General features: G+C 43.8%; 1 protein-coding gene across 3 annotated transcripts in view; it reads left to right on the top strand.

Annotated features, from left to right (window-relative positions):
- Positions 1 to 2,426: 2,426 nt before the first annotated feature.
- Positions 2,427 to 17,440, top strand: part of SGCD (sarcoglycan delta) — a 1,031,224-nt gene continuing 1,016,210 nt past the window's right edge. For all 3 annotated transcript variants that reach the window (XR_014830696.1, XM_021076527.2, XM_085001529.1), the window contains exon 1: positions 2,427 to 2,898. The gene's annotated coding sequence lies outside the window, so the exon portion shown is untranslated. The remainder of the gene's footprint in view (positions 2,899 to 17,440) is intronic.

Here is a 17,440-nt window from a genome sequence, read left to right as displayed (position 1 = left end):
CTAGCCATGGTGTAATATATGTCCTTTGTTTTGTTTTGTGTTTACTACGTGCTACAGTCAAAAGTTTGAAGAACACTAGTTTAGGACAAGAGCAGGTAGAGAAATGCTTCTCAAACTTAATGTGCATATGAATCACCTAGGAATCTTGTTAAGATGAAGACTCTGATTGATTCAGGTGCTATATCCTGGGACCTCAGATTCTCTTTCTGGCAAGCTTCCATGTGATGCTGTTGCTGCTGGTCCACATAAAGAGAGAGTATTAGACAGAAAGACTATATCCAGAGTAGGAATCTGAGGAAGCCCCTGAAGCCATTCATTTGTGACTTCAAGAGCCTTCAAGGAATTAAAAAAAAACAACAACAAGATTTTCCCCTTCCCTTTCTGGTTTTCGCTTTTGGTAGATTGATAGAAATCGCAACTTAGCCCATTTTTCTCCAAAGTCTATTGCTGTCCAGCTCCCAGGTGCTGAATGTTGAAACCAAGGGACCAGATATGCTTCAGATCAGTTATTGTGAAAAGTTGCCTTTGTGGGTTAGCCCCCAATTTCCCCTTATGTCTCAAGAACATGTGTCTTTCCATACAGTGTCCCCTGCAATTAACAACAGAGTACTTTCTATAAAACAGGATTTTAAGAGTAAGGAGAGGAAGAGTTTCATTTATTTCACCTTTATATGCCACTGCTTTTCATCAGTCTTCCATCACTTGCACCAGGATAGCTGCCTTGACCTCCTGATGGTTTTCTCTGCCTTCAGTTCTTTTCCGTTCTTTCCTCTGCCTCTTTCCTCTCTTCCCCTTCGAATCCATCCTGTACAGAGACATATTGATCACTCTAAAATGAAGCTTTCTTTGCCTTCTTTTACTGCTTAAAACACTTCAGGGGCTCCCCATCACCTAGGCAAGCTCTTTGCTCCTGCCAAACACGTTTGCTGCTGCTCTAACATGTCCTTCTTCATTTTTTATTGAACTTTCTCCCCTTGAATGATCTCACTTTTCCAGATATGTGAATTCTGCCTGTTCTTTAGGATTTAACTTAAATTCCACTTCTTTCATGAAGCCCCTCCCCCCCGCCTTTTTTTTTGGAAACCTCGGAGGGAGCGAATCCCTCTTCCCTGTTGCTGTGTCTCAGCACAAAGTGAGCATCATTCGTGTACTGGTGTGTGGAAGCAAAAGCACAGATCTGGCAGTAGGAGAGGAGACCAACCCAAAACGGATGTCTAACCAAATTGGATGTGTGTGACCTTGGACAAGCCATTTGTCTTCTCTGAGCCTCTATTTCCCCATTAAGATAATGAGGAGATTGGAGACTAAGAGCTTTAGGTGACTGCACATGTACCCAATTTTATGCACATTTTTGCTAGTTTCTAAGTTTCCTTAAGAGATCTTTTTCTGTTTTTCCGCGATGTTGTCGTATTTTAATCGTGCTTCTTGTTAGTATTTAACCATCACCATATTTCGAAGTGTTTCCTAATATTAAAATTCTCACATGTGTTTGTTTTGTCTTTTTCACCCGTATCAGGAAGGAGCCTCCTTTTTGGTTGGAGCCATGAGGCCCGGAAAGGGCCTGCAGAGCAGAGAATACAACACAACTTACACCCAGGGAGGGCCCTGTGATCCAGGACATTGCCTGGCATCGCTCAAAGTGAGTGCTTACTAATTATCTGCCAATTGATTGGAGGCCGTCAGGCCCATCTTGCAAGGCAACTCCTTTCTCTCAGGAAGGAGGAGCCCCTTGGAGTCTGCTGGTTAACGGGAAAAGTGCTTTTACTCTGGGAGGAAGGCGGGGCGAGCCGGAACAGGCATACTCCCTCACCCGGGCTTTCTGAACCCCGTTCCTCGAGGGGAAAAGCGAAGGGGTTGAAGGATGCTTGGAACCTGTCCCTTGGGCGGTGACACGTAGCCGCCTCCGCCGCTGCTAACCGCTGATCCTTTGGAGTGGAGCGCCGAGCACCCCCAGCCCCGGGTTTCGCTCGGGCTCCCTTCGCTCTGCAAAGGGAGGGGGGGAGCTGGGGGAGCCTTGCACGTCAGTCCTCACGGAGCTGCAGACGAGGAGCCCTGTGCCCTCGGGAGCCTCTCCTCGGCTTCCCCTCCGCTGCGCGGGTGTTCAGGCTCTCCCCGCCACCCCCACCCGCGGCTCGCCCTCGCTCCCTCCCTCCAGCCCCGCGGCCGGAGCGCGCACACCCGGGCTCCGGCACGTGGGCGCGCGGGAGGCGGCGGCCGCTGCTGCCGCTGCCGGAGCCCAAGCCCGAGCCCGAGCCGGCGAGATCGCCCTCCATGCTGCGTGCTCTGCGGACGCCTTCCGCTCAGCCTCTGGCCGGAGCCCAGCCCTGCGAGCCCCGCGAGCCGGTGAAGCAGAGGAGGGGAGGGGACACGGACAGGAGGAGGGGCGCGGCGGGCTGGGGCGAGTCGGGCTCTGAGCTAGGGGCGCCGGCAGCCGAGAGGAGGCAGCCGGGCGCTCTCATTCGCTCTTTGCTCCAGCCGCTGCTGGGGGTTTCAGGCAGCGCGACGCCGCGGCACTCTTTCTAGGCGGCGGCCAGCGGAGGCTTCCTGCAGCCGGCCCCCATTCCGCGGGCGAGTCCCTCGTTTATCCCGGAGGACGCGCCCGGCAGCTCTAGAAGCGAGCGCTAAGTCCGAAGTCAGCCCCCAGCGCCGCCAACTTCCTCGGAAGCCCCTCTCTCCGCCGCAGCCTGCGCCAGCCCTGGAAACGATGCGCCCCCAGCTGGGCGGCGCGCCCTCTGTCAACTCGCCACCCATGGGATCCACTGCCCTCGGCTGCCCTGCTCGGAGCGCGTAGCCTTCGCCGCGTGGCCCGGGAGAGGAGCGAGACACTAAGGCGTTTCGCGGATTCCGCGCTCGCCAGTCTGCTGAGGTCTCCTGCGGGAGCAGCGTCCGTACCCAGGGGTGAGTAGCCCGGTGGAGGCGGCGCCCTTTACCCCTAGCTAGTTGCTGTCAGGGATGGCAGCGAGACACGAGAGAAAGTTGAGTCGCCTTGCACCTATCCTGGGATTTGGCAGCAAAACGCAACATTGGTTCTCCCAATACGATTGCCTTCTGGGCTTCCCCGAATACCTTCATTTCTAAACCGAGGAGGGAGACCTTTTACACTTCCCAAGGAGAAAGGGGGCTCCCTAGAGCAGGCCACTGACTGTTCCCCAACCTATGTGCCATTTAGGGGTTTTCAGCCGCCCGTGCATTAAGCAGGCACCCAGCGTAAGCGCTTGGAGATCCGCAGCCACCTGGGCGCTCTCAGAGATCTTGGGCAGCTCGGGCCCCTAGGGGAGGCCAAGCGCGCATCATTAAAGAAAAGAATGCTGGAATATTAAGGAAGTGTGTGTGTAGGGGGAGGGGGGAGTGGGAGCAGGAAAGGTAGCCACAGGAAGAGGCGCGGGTGAAATTTCTCTGTCGCTGACGAGTAGGGTACCCTCGGTGTCCCGCTTCTGGGTGCGGGTTTGAGGGCGCAAGATCTGGGGCAGCCGGACAGAGTCCAACAGGTGGCCTGCGCGGGTTTCCCGTGGCCGGGCGCGGGGGAGGGGAGGCGCTCCCTCCACGGCGGCCCAGGCTGCTGCTTCTAGGGGTGCGACAGAACATGGGTAAGGAAATGCGCTCTCTGCTCTCAGGCCCGATTTGGGCTGAGTGTGTGGGGCATCCAAATGCCTCCTGTCGGAAAACAGCGGCCTCATTGTGTGCCTGAGGATTCAACTTGCAGGCAACTGAGGGGCCATTCAGCTGGAGCGACACGAACTTGGCTGGTCCTCGGACGCGAGCCCCAGCCTTCTTCGTGGTCCCTGGAGGCGGGTATTCCAGCTCCCTGGGCTGGGCAGCTAGCCAAAACAGCGTTTTGCTTTTCTATACTCTTTTAAGGGGAGGGCAACTTGCAGGAGCTACAGGGACCATGCATAAGTTTATTCTCTTTACCTCCCTCCTGCACTTTTATTCTGAGACTCACAGGGAAGGGAGGGACTGGCTGGGGAGGGTGCGTACCAGTGCTGTGCCCAGGTGAGTGTGGGGACAGGTCAAGTATGACAGCTGGACAGAAAGAGACTAGAGACAAAGTTCTGCACCTGTCTAAGGAGACTGCAATTGGGAGAAGGTGTAGCAGCGCTTTGAAAAAGTTTGTTCTGAATGCACCATCCTTCCTTAATTGATTTTGAGTGTGCAGAATACTCTGGATCCTGCAAGTTTAGTCACTCTAAAGCGGTATCATCCAGAGTCTGCTGAGTAACTTCTCCACCCCTCGGTTTGCCCATCCATAGATTGGGGACAGTTATCCCTGCTCATGACAAAAGCCCCCTTGCCTCTAAAGGAGATACTTAGAGATGTGTGGCTGGTTGGAAGATGTTGGAGCATTTGAGAGGCGGTATGGTGGGGGAGGGTAGTTCTTTGTAGGCAGCTTGCATAGTAGACACTCATTTTTTACTCAGATTTTGTGTTTTGAGGAAGTTGTTTGGCTTTGAAAAGATTGGTGGAGATTTTGAGATGCTAAAGCTTTCCCACCACCCCCTTGGCACTGCTCCTCCAATGTCTGCCAGTAGGGAGCTGTTTGTGCTATGGAAATGAAGCAATGAACACTCAAAAGGCAAAAGAACCCTCCACTGCTAGCACCTAGCCCAGCAGCCTCTCCTTCAGGGGAGGCTCTGGTTACTAGAGCTCTGTAGCCTTGCTATTCCCACTCTGTAGTTGCTGCTGCATTTTTCCAGCACCCATATTCTTCCCTCCCAGGCGTTATCCACTTCACTCAGGGCCTCTGGCAGCAGATCTCTGAAAACTTGTGAGTTGAGTGAGTCCCTTGAGTTGTAGAGGGCGCTGGCCAATTTCGCATGGGACACATGCATACTTGGCCAGAAGTCTCCCTCTGGGAGGTTTCTTACTGGGAGGGGAGCCAGGAGATGGGGGCATCAAGAAAAGGAATGGACAGCAAGGTATTGTGTGTAACAGAGGACAGAAAGAAAAAGACACCTAGATGGAAGTACAGAGTCAGAAAAAGAAGAAAAGAGAGGTAGGGGAACAGAGAGAGATAAAGATAGCTAACACAGAGGCAGCATAAAGGATGAATCAGAGACACACATTCACAGAGGCAAAGAGAGAAAGGGAAAGAGAGAAGGAAAGCTGTAGGGTAGATGGGGCAAAGACTATGAGGAATCAGGTGGGGGAGAGAGAAGTGGAAGGAAGGGAAGGGAGGGAAAGGAAATCTGGAGAAGAGCATAAAGAGCAGAAAGCATAAAGGGAAAGAAATGAGAAAAGGGTAAAGAAGTCCAGTGGGGAGAGGAGGGGAGAGGAATGGTGTTGAATAGAAAAGGCAGAGGAAGCAGGGGCAATCACATTTTGTATTTAATTGTACAAACCATACTGCCCGTCCAAGGAAGTTGACATAAGCACACCCTTAAGTAGCCAGCCCTTGGTTAGTGTTCGTTTCCCTGGGGAGTCGTGAATTATGCAGAAATTAGACACCCGCTTGGAACCCAGCTGCATTGGAGATGGCAAGAGTATGAGAAGTTTAGATTCTTGGTAAATGCACAGATGCACAAGTTCATTTGCCTTAGCTGTTTTTTTTTTGTTTTGTTTTGTTTTGTTTTTTCAAGGGTAAACACAGGACCAAAAATTGGAAGGGGTGGGGCGGGGGGGGGAGTGTTGTTTCATTAGCAGTATTTGCCAGTGATTCTCTAGCAGATTCTGTTCTCATAGAAGAATCTCCTGGGTAAGTTCTGAGAAAAGCACATTATTGGACCCATTCCCGGGGGGGTGGTGGTGTGTGATCCAGTAGAGACAAGAATATGCTACTTTAATGAGTGCCCCATTGATTCTAAAGCAAGGCATTCCTGAGCTGCATGTGGTATAGACAGTATAGCACCCTTCTCTAACTGGTTACCATATTTCCTCCTAAGAGACATAGTTTAATGCCACGCTCTGGTATCCTGTTCTCCCCAGAAAAGTGCATTTCTTGTGAATTTCTCTTGATAAAAGGACAAGCCCAAGGATTGCTCAGCTGGGGTTACCTTTCGCTGAACCTCATTAATCACAGTAGCTCCAGGGGACGGCAGACAGCTCTTCTGCTTGACCTTGTCGTGGGTATTCACAACCAACAGGCAGTGGGCACTTGGCAGGGCACTATCCTGCACTTTCTCTGTGCACTGCCTATTTAACACCCACAGAAATCTATGCCATAGGCACTATTACCATCAGTGGCATTTTATATTGGAGGGAACTGAGCCTTAGAGAAATTGTGTTACTTGTCCCAGAGAAGTGACCTTAGTTGTCTGTGGCCCAGCACCTGGAAAGCAGCAGTGCTGAAATTCAACCTGGGTTTGGTTGACTCCTGGCCCCAAGGTCCTCATTACATACTATACTGGCTGCTAGTCCCAACACCCCCTTCTAGACTAATGGAGCCAGAGGTCCTTGGAAGTCTTTCCGAAGAACTCTCTCCCTACTTTATCAACTGAGGAAAGAGAAACAGCTGAAGAAACTTAGAAGTGACTTGCCAGAGGTCCTACCACCAGTAGGTGTCAGAACGGGGACCAGTGTCTCTTGAGTCTCTACACCAGTGGATGTGCCATCCAGCTGATCCTGAAGTTGACATGAGCATCTTAAGATGCAAGTTTCTGGACTGGACTGGAGGCCTACTGAATCAAAACCTTGGGGGCCGAGAACCCAGGAATCTGTATTTTTAGTCTTGGCCTCAAGTCTGTATCTGCATATTACTGTTTGCCCCAGTTATTCTCTAGCTTTTGGATTCCTTTCAAACAGCTTCAAGAGGAGAACTCCAAGCCCCTTCCACTTGCAGCAACACACACACACACACACAGTGGTATAGTCTCTGCTGCAGCCTGTGCTAATGTCCACGGGTAAAGAAACAAGCTGCTCTACCTGGAGGCAACTTTGAAAGCTCTTTGAGAGGTGTACTCATCACAGAGATGTTTGTTACACTCGTTTTTTTCTGTGCCAAGTTGGAAAGCGTTTGAGGAAGCTTCAAATGGTCCTTCAGTACATCAGTGTCGGTATTTGTACTAATACTTGACACAAAATGACACCGTGAGCCAGGCCAATGTGCTGCTCTGTCAAAGTGTCAAGCTCTGTCTCCCAATTTAGTGAATCTAGCTGTGAGGTAAGAAAAACCCCTCTCTTCCCCTTCATTACTATGTTTTTGACACCCTCGGAATATGTCAGGGCTTCCTTCTGCCAATAACAAGTTGCCATCTTGCCCACGTTCTTTCTAGCCCACTTAAATTGTTTTCTCAGTGACCTCAACATCTTTTACCTTCTATTTCATTGAAAACTGGCCAGAGGTGCCAGACCTCTTGTCCAGCAAACTGTTTTGTCATCTTTCCCTTTTCAGGTCCAAATTATTTTCTGAGTCGGTTGCTTTTAACCCTGACCTCTTATTCACAGATGGTAATTGAGCTCAGGTAGCTTTGATAGGCAGCTGTATGAAACACGTGTTTTAAATAACCACAGCCATTTGTGATTGAAATGAGCACCAAGAACTAGCTTGTATTTACAATGTCTGCATCTGTAATATACTGTTTTGCTGCTGCTGCTGTTGTTGTTTTGTTTTATTTTTGCCACTTCAGTGGGGGAAAACCTACTTTTCTGGCATGGCTTGCAGTGGAGAAGTAGAAGGTGGAAAGACTTGGTCTCTGAATACAAACCACTAGAGGTCAAAGCCTGTCTCCACCTTGCTAGCTGTTGTTACCTTGGTCTGGTAATTGAACTTGTCCAAATGTCCATTTCTTCACCTAGATGTTGAAGACAGACAGTAACAGGATGCCCCTTCTATGTGTGCTGCCGGGACTTTACCTTGGTCAGTGACTGAAAGGGCTTTGCACAGTGTCTGTTGTGTGGCAAGGACTTATCTGTTCCCTAGTATTTGTTAAATAGATGTTATGCATCAGCCTTCAGTTTAACTGAAAATAAAAGTGACATCACAGAGGAAATTCCCATGAGGCCAGTGGATTAAGGATCTGGTGTTGCCAAATCTGTCTCACAGTTTACAACTAGGAACCTCCACATGCTGAGGGTGCAGCCAAAACAAACAAACAAAACCACTGACATTACAGAGGTTAAGCAACTTGTCCAGGTCAACCAGATCCTGAGCAACAGACCCAGACTTGTGATCCAGGTCTGTCCTTTTAAATTCTCCTGCCTCCTAACCCTACATTGCTATGTCACTGTTCCTTCCTTACATGTTAAGACAAGAATATTGCATATGAAACATATTCTGGTTTGGATTGTAGTTAAACCCATTACTAGAGTGTCAAATAGAACTCTAGGTGGGGAGGGGATATTTTGGATTTGGAGGAGGGCAATTTTTAGGTGGTTAGCGTACCTCCAAATATTTGATTTTGCTCTTCCAGTAACTGGGAAAGAGTTTCCACTCTTCTACCCCCTTCTACTTTTGCTTGGTTAACTTATACTTGTATTTACAGTCTCAGCATAGATATTGCTTCTTTAGGAAAATCTCCCTTGACTCTTCAAGGGCTGAATTAGGTGTCTTTATAATGTGTTCCTTCAGTTACACTGTAGTGTTTTGTCCCTTTACTTCTTTATATCTGCTACTCAGCCTATGTGTAAGATCATGGCCCTGGTCTTGAAATTAAAGTTCTAATCACAGGCCCCAGGACAGTGTGTGACATTAGAAAGCTCACAAAATACTTTTGAATGACCAACTGAAATTTTGAGCTAATACTAGATGTCTCAGAAAAGGTGGTCATTGTCCTTAAACAGAGGGCATTTCCTAAAAGGAAAACATCCAAATATTGAAATTGAAAACCTTGCTGTATGGTGTGTTCCCAGAGGCTTTAGTTCTTTAGATAGAAGAGGAATGTAATGGTTTCAGTAGCTGTTGATTAACTACGTTGGTAGCTTTGGGCAACTTTCATTGTGATGTTGCTTACGATGTAATTAGAAGGGACATTCTGATTTATAAGTTAATGTGATTTTATCTGTACATTTAATTAATTGCTCAGAAAGGCACTTTTGTTTCTCAGCCCAAAAGTTTTAAAAATTAATAGGCTCCTGGAGTTAGAACCAAGGTTAGAGATAATCTCCTTTTACCAGCTTGTGTAAGAGATGGGAAAACTGGGCCTCAGAGAAGGAAAGGGACTTGACTGAGGTCATCCAGCACGTTAGTTAAGAGCCAGAGGTTTCTGGCTGCAAGCCCAGGACCCTTAATGCCCAGCTGAAGTGATGAACACATCAGTAGTGAGCTACTTGTTTGCTTTGAAGGCATACTTGCAAGTCTTCTGGGCATATATCCCGGTGCTGCAAAATACCAAAATACAGCTCATGCTGGGAAGGAGGGAAGTGGGACTCCATGATTTGCTGCTGGAGCAAACCACAAGTGTCAGAGAAGTTTCTGGGATAGCATCTTGGCGGAATCTGTGTTGGCAGGGTCCTGGGGGCTTCTGATATTCCTGGTCTGCTTTTCAAACAAGGCAATGTGACCTGACAGAGCTCTTATATTCTTGAGTGTGGTTTTCAAGATTTAGAGATGTATGGAAGTTCTTTGCCAAGTGCCTGACATAATGTTTTTTTGGCAGAACAGGGGTTCAGATCATGCTCCCCTTCCTTTCTAATGCTTTTTTTTTTTCAAGATGGAAGCAGCCACATTGGAGCCTTCTCTCTATCTCTAGGGTGCTTTGGAGTCTGACTAAATAGACCAGCCTAAGTACATCCTCAGACACAGAAACGTGTGTGCAGCGTGCTCTGACATTGTTAACACACAGATCTTTATCACATGGTGTCAATATTATGGAGACAGGAAGACACAGATCATTGGTGCGATACATTGTGGTTGATCCTTTGGCAACATTATAATCAGTGCTGACAAGGCAGGAGAAATATCTTAACACAGCACCTTTCCTGCCTCCCAGAAGGCTTGCCAAAGCAACCCAAAGCAACAAGATTGTGATTATTCAAGGAGAGAAGGCACAGTTAAGAATTCTCTTTGTCTCACAACCATAATCAGCCTGAGATTATTGGTGCTATTTTTGGTTTGGTGTTCAAAGGTTGGGTACAAGGGAGAGGCACCTCTCTCTGGACCCTTTCCACCAGAAGGAATTGCTCCCTTTTTTAGATTGTCTGGGTTGCAAGGGGTAATTCCTTTAGCGTTGAATTCATTTGGAATTTTCTATGATCCTCTATTAAAATGCAAAACTTCCCGTGTAATATCATTTAGCTACTTTGACTGTCTTGATCTAACATCTCACCCTTATACTTTTCGTTTTATGGAGGCATTTTGACAAGCATTAAGCATAAATACTACCAAGACTCTTGGCACTGCCAGGACACTGCCTACAACTGCTTCTCCTGCTACTATTAATGTTTGCATTTATTGAGGACCTCCTAGGCACCAACATGGTTCTAAATTTTCACATGTTTTTTCTCTTCTTGTATGCCCAGTAACACAATAGGTAGAGGAATTATAGTGTTGCCATAGAGATGACAAATATGCTGAAAAAGAGGGGTAGGGTAAACTCAGAAGAGTAAAAAAAAAAGATATTCTGAGCTGGAAAAATGTAGAGGAGCAATGCAGAAGGGTGGATGGAAAGAGGACATGTCCTTCCTGTTCCCAGACATCCAAGGCTTCAGTAGGATCTTTAGCGAAAATCAAGGAAATAGAGGCTTGGAAAGTTAACCTGTACCAAATCCTTAGCGCTATAAGTGGCAGAGAAGGGCTTTGAATCTAGCCTTTATCGTGTTCAAATTTCACTAGGTAATACTGCCTCCAATTGACATATAAAACTCTGAGCTTGAAAGATGCATAGGGAATACCTTGGCCTGTGGCTTTCAAATGACTATAATGTATACTAAGAGACATATTTTACATCCTTATCTAGTATCTATTCACACCCAGATGAGACAAAGGCTTTTAAAAATAATATTTCTTCTTAGTACGGAATATTTACTGACATTTCCTATTCTTCTGTATCTTGTTACCCACTGTATACATGTATACATACAGATGCAACAGAGTCACACATATAATCAAAGCAGACGTTTCAAAAAAATATTTCATTTCTTTAACTTGGGGTGATAATTTCCACTCAATTCTACTTCCTTTGTACAAATTATGCCCTGACCCATAATATTTGCTTCATGATTGTAACAGGGTGAAACCCAGAGTCTAAAGAATGCTTACCTAATATGCTTGGGGAGGGGAAGCCACTTCCACTTGTCTGACATCCCCTGGCAAGCTAGTGGCAGAGCCAGCATTGGATCCAGGTCCAGATGCCCATCCATACCTATGAGTATAAGCATCTCTGATTATGGACTCTGGACCATTCCTTAACTTCAGCCTGACAGCAGATTGTTGTCACTGACCACTTAGCATCTTTGCCTTTTACTTGGTCTTGACATCCAGTCTCTTCATGTAAAAAAAAATTTTTTTTGGTTATATGTGTGTGCCAGGGTTGATTTGAGATGTGCGGGTTTGGTGGCAGGTGTTCATGGTTGAAAGGGCCTGTGGAGAGGGAGGAACAGTGATGAAGGGCCCTGTGACTCCTTTGTGGACCACAGCAGACTTTTTGCTCACATTGCTGGGAATAAGGTCCTGGAGGATGGAAGAAGCATTGATGCCAACTTGGGTGTCCTTTATTCCTATACCTGTTTCTCTCTGGACTGCTTCCCCTTTCACAGCCCAGAGGGCATTACTTTTATGTTTATAGGCATTAATGCAAGCACTAATGAGAGCCTGTTTTTTCCATAATTGCTGTACAAAGAACTCTTTCTGGAAACTCTGATAACTGTTAGGGTGGGGGGGGGGGCAGAATTTTTTTTTTAAATGATAAATTTTAAATTATTTAACACTTTAATTTGTTTAACATATAAATGGTAAAAATCCAAGCAGTACAAATTGGTAAAAAATAAGCATTCTTCCATCCCTGACGCCAAGGCCCCAATTCCAGAAGACTAGGTTGCCCTACATCTACTTCTTCCCCACTGCATATGAGGACAAAAAGCAGCCATTTTTTTTTCTTTCATGTATGAGAGAAAGATGCTATATCGTATATTCCTGATTTTAATGTCCTATCTTAGGGATAGTTAAGTTTATATTGAACCACCTCTTTATTTTTCTGAACTGTGTAATGTGCCATGCCATGGACTTGCTGGGCTTTATTTAGCTGTGGTAAAGAGTAGTGATTAAGAATTTAAATTCTGCAGAGAACCTGCCTCTGTGTGGCTTTTTTTCATACCATGGAACTACCAGCAAGTACTTGTTGAGGGCTTTTTGTCTTGGGATCCTGAGATAACAGGAGACAAGTAAAGACATTGCTTCCATTCTTGAAGAATATGGAGACAGTGTTTATTTTCCCCAGACAGGTTGAGAATGATAAAGTTTTCTGTTTTGAGCCTTAAACCTGATGCTATCTAGAGGGTACCTGCTCTAAGCTGATTCCACGCAGGAGAGAGAGCAAGTCCAAAGGCCCTGAGGTGGGACTGTGAGTTCCAATCACTTGAGGACCAGCACAGAGGCTAGTGATTCTGAAAGCAGAGGAATATACAGTCTCACCTGTTGATTCCTAGGAAAAAGATGCTTTAAGGCAAATTGTATCAGTGTGTAATAAAAGTAAAATATTCCCTCCAAGCTATCTCAGTGAGGTTTCTGGAGAAGGTTTGAAGAAAGTTGTATGATTTCTAAAGTACAAGAAAATAGTTTTCTTTACAGAGTCCAGGACTTTGCAGTGAAATTCTCTTGCCTCTAATCCTAGTGAGTTTGAAGGAAGCAGAGGAGTGTACTCAGGAAACAAATGTAGATGAAGGAGCACATAGTTGAATAAATGAACTAATTAGAACCTGAAGTAACTAGATAGGCTCTAGAAAAATAGCAGAAGAGATTGAGACAGCGCCATCCTGATTGGTCGGCAGGGAACTCAGTGAAATTTCTAAAAGATGTAAGTATTAAGTTACCAGCTGGCAAATTTGATGCCAGCCAAAGTAGGGAGGAAATTTTACTTTGTACTCAAAGTTATAGGTTTTTAAAACATTTTTTTTTTAATATCAGTTGTTTGCATGGAAGTAGGAAGAAACTAATCAGCGTGGAGAATTAGTAGCAGCCAATTTTTCACCCCCACACCCACCCCAGTCCTACCTTAATGAAGCTTTCATCTGATTTTCCCAGTATTACCCCCCACTGGTTCAGAGATAAGTAAAGGGACATTGTATCAGAATGCTTGAAATATATTAGTACATTATTTCAAAGGATACATATTTTTAGCAACAAAAGTATCTCTTAACTCCTAGCTTTTTATTTGTCTACCTAGCAGTGAAGAGTGTTAAACAGGACCTTTTGATTTTGAGAAAATATTGATATTGGATGTTTTCTGTGCATTTATTTCTTTTAGGAAAAAATAGCAGTGAAAAAACATTGTCAGTCTGGATGGTTCTTTTTCAGATGCAAGATCACTCAAACCGAAATCCTTTTTGTACTCAAATTGGGCCTGCCAGCTTTAAAAGAGGGCAGTCAGGATAATGTGATAAACTGGCCTGAGTGTTCAATCTTAGCTCATCAAGGCTGCACCAGAATTGACATTTTTGTACAGTATGGCTTGATGCTCTGATTACAAATTGGTCCTGAGTAGCTAGACTGTTTGTAATTTTATTCACTAAGGGATTGTGCTTGTATCATTAGGTCTGTTTTAGTTTTGAAAGCTGGAGGAAGAAATACACTCCTGGTTACCCTCTCTTGTTTAAGAATGAGAGGAAGAGGGAGAGGGAGAGGAAGAGGGAGAGGGAGAGGGGATATTCATACAGAAACAAATGCAATTTATTCTATGAAATTAAGACTTTTATTTTTTTCCCAAGGCAGTGATGATAGCATTTCTCTTCCCACTTCTTCCTGGAAGTTTTACAGAGAAGCTTAAATTGAAGTTTTAGAAAGGGTATTGCATATTTATATTTCTCATATTTGATTTTAATTGTGATAAATGGATGAACTGTCTTGAGAAGAGTAGATCTATAATTGTATCTCTTTTGGGCTTGTTGTCTAGAATTCTATTTTTAATTCAATGGAGGAACTTTTTTACACAATGAAATTAACAGCAATTAGTTTTTGGTCAAGGGCCTTTTATTCTTGGGAGAATAAAAAATAAGCAAAGACAATGTGTTCTGTCCTTGGAAAACCTAGAGACAGCATGTATTTATGCCGAGCAGATCGAGAGTGGTAAACTATTGCACATCATTAAGAGTTAAATTGGGTGCTGGAGACAGTGACTTCACTAGGATTCAAAGAAGGAAGCGATCATCTAGGAGCAACATAATTTGGGTGATATTTCTAACATGTCATCAGAGAACCACTGGGTAATAATGGGAAAGTAGATAGTTTTATCTGACCGTAATTACAAACATTGAACTTGATATGGACTACTTCACAGGCTACAAAACAGCCAGATCATGGATAAATAAACCAAGGCTTCAATGTATGGCTAGGCTTGGAGCAAGTAAGGGAAATTTCCAACCCTCCCATGTAAACAACCACTGCCCCCAAAGGAAACAACAAACCTTGAACTGAAACCCAAGTGAGAAGTACTGAGCAAGGAGTAAGTAGAAAAGACAAAAATTGTTCTGAGTGTGATAGTCACGTAGTTCTGTATCTGAGGATCGGCCTCAAGTGAGCCAGTTGTAAACTAGAAGGTAAGGAAGCTGAACCTGGCTCCTGAATAATCAGGACCTGGGTTGGTAGCCTGCCTTGGTTTTCAGAGAAAGCAACCATCATTCCTCTGGGGCAAAGCATGCCCTATTTGGGACTGCAGAAATCCCACAGGTAAAGTTTAAAAACTGATCCCACAATCAAAGATGGAAAAAATATACCAAAAAACCAACCATTATCAGTCAGAGATAACAGAAGGAAAACACAGCCAAAAGTGGACTTAGACCCTGGAGATTTTCAGGTATGGGAATTATCAAATTTAGCATGTAAAATAAATTTGGTATGACTCTTTAAGGAGTAAAAGGAAATTATTTAAAATATGCGCATGCAACAAAAGACTATAAAAATGATTAGGAAGATTTTACAAAAAGCGATATGGAACTTTTCAAAAGAAAAAAAAAAGAGTTGATAGAATAAACTTAATGAGTAGATAAACAGCATCATAGGAAAATAGATTGGAAAATATTACCCCAGAATTCAGCACAGAAGAGACAAAGAGATGGACAACCTGAGAGAGAAGTTAAGCAATAGGATAAGTTGAAAAGTTTGTCATAGCTTTAATCAGACGCCCAGAAAGGGAGCACATGGAGGAGACAGAACATTTGAAGAGATAACATCTGAGAACTTTCTAAAAGTATTGAATGCTGTAAATCCACAGTGGTGAAAAGTACAAACAAGATGGATAAAAAGGGAGTGGACACCTAGACGTGTTGTATGAAGCAGCGAACCTAAGACGAGGTCTGGAAGGATGCGGAGAGCAAGGTCCGGTTACCCACAGAGGGACCGCAGTTGACATCGACAAGAGGCTGTTCAGTGACAGCAGTGGGGGTAGAAGACCTGAAAGAGAATCTTCAAAGTTCTGAGAAAATTGCACTTTTTATCTTTTTAATAATAAGAGCAAAATAAATACTTTTACGGATAAAGCTTAAAAAAGAAAAGTAATGCTGGGAAGGGCGGTATGACATGGGAAAAGGACTGGAGGGTAAAATAAATTGGTATAATGTAAATGAACTTGAATATTGTCTGTATTATGTGATATAATGATAATTTTTTAACTCATATTTTTTGAAGGAAAAAAACCCCAAAATATTGGAAGTCAGAGCAGGTACTATCCGTCCTTGAATCCTGAACTCCTGCACAGCTGTATCATCTATGTCTTTCATCCTACTCTCTTGCCTTCTTTGTTTTTCTCTTTTTTTTTCATCAATCTAATTAGAAGTTTGTCAGTTTTCTTAGACATTTCAGTGGAGATCATTGATTTTACAGATACTTTCTCCAAATTTTAATCTTCAAAAGACAGAGATAAAGCATTGACCAAAAAGTTTTTTTTCCCAAAAAACAGGTAAATGACTAAAAAGTCATGACTAGAATACATAAAAAGCTAGTATAAAAGAATATGATAAACAAACCCATATGGAAAAATGAGCCAAGGACTTCAATAGGATTACCCTGAAAAGAAAAAAAATATATAACTAGTACAGATATGAAAAGTGGCATAACCTCATTAGTGATTGAGGAAATTCAAAGTGAGACATCCCTGAGATCTCATTTATAGTTGTTAGATTACAACAGATCGAGAAATCTGATAACACAAAGTGCTGGAGAGAATGTTAATACCTTGCTTTGGGGAATACAATCATTTAGGATATACTTCAGCATCTTCTTGTGATGTTACACATTGGCCTACTTTGTGACCCAGCACTTCCACTCTATATATATATATATCCTCCAGATATTTTGTACCTGTATCATAACTGACACATACCAGAATATTCATAAAAGCATTATTTATGATAGCAAGAAAATGGTGATAACAAATTTTCCATCAATGGCTGAGTGAATACATAAGTTGTAGAATATTCCAATAGATTATACGGGAGAGAAAATGAGTAAATTATACACACTATACAGACTATACACACTAACCTAGAGATGAGCATCAAAATATGGAATAAAATTAGATTACTTACAATTTGTTATTAATGGCAACATTGTGTAGTTTGCTTCAAAACAAGCAACACAAGCGTATTTTTTAAAGGAGAGAAATGTAAACAGAGTTCAAGGTACACATGATAGTGGTTTTTTCTTGAGGGGGAGGCAGCAAGTTGAAATAGGAAAGGGGCTTGGTAAATGGGGATTTCCGGGATTGCCTGCCTTTTGGAAGCAGAGGGGTTAGGGATTCAGCTGCCCTTTACCTGTGGAAGTGTTGTTACTGGAGCTGACTGGCTGACTTGCAGAAGGAGGTAATCTCACTGATGAGCTGACTTTAATTTAATTTATTTATTTAAAAAAATTACTGGAGTATATAATTGTATAATTACAATGTTGTATTAGCTTCAGGTATACGACAAAGTAATTCATTATATATACACACACATATACATATATATAAACACATACATATACTCATATCCATTCTTCTTTCCCATATAGCTTACTACAGAATACTGAGTAGATTTCTTTGTGCTCTGTAGTAGGTCCTTGTTAATTATCTATTTATATACAGTAGTATGTGTATGTTTTACCCATCTTCCCAGTTAATCTCCCACCCCCTCACCCCACAGTTTCCCCTGTGGTATCCAAAAGTTTGCTTTTGAAATCTGTGAGTTTGTTTCTGTTTTATAAATAAGTTCTTTTGTATCATTTTTATTAGGTTCTACATAGAATTGATATCATATGATATTTGTCTAACTTCACACTAATACGATGATCTTAGGTCCATCCATGACATTATGTCATTTTTTTTTTAAATGGCTAATGTTTCACCATATATATGTACCACATCTTCCTTATCCATTCCTC

Source organism: Sus scrofa, chromosome 16 (assembly GCF_054392235.1).
Source record: "Sus scrofa isolate SSC_HxYL_T2T_F1_AM1 chromosome 16, Sscrofa_HxYL_maternal_Yorkshire_Landrace_v2.0, whole genome shotgun sequence".
NCBI classification, from domain to species: Eukaryota; Metazoa; Chordata; class Mammalia; order Artiodactyla; family Suidae; genus Sus; species Sus scrofa.
The sequence above is the reverse complement of the archived record's forward strand: the minus strand, read 5'-3'. Positions and strand labels throughout refer to the sequence as shown.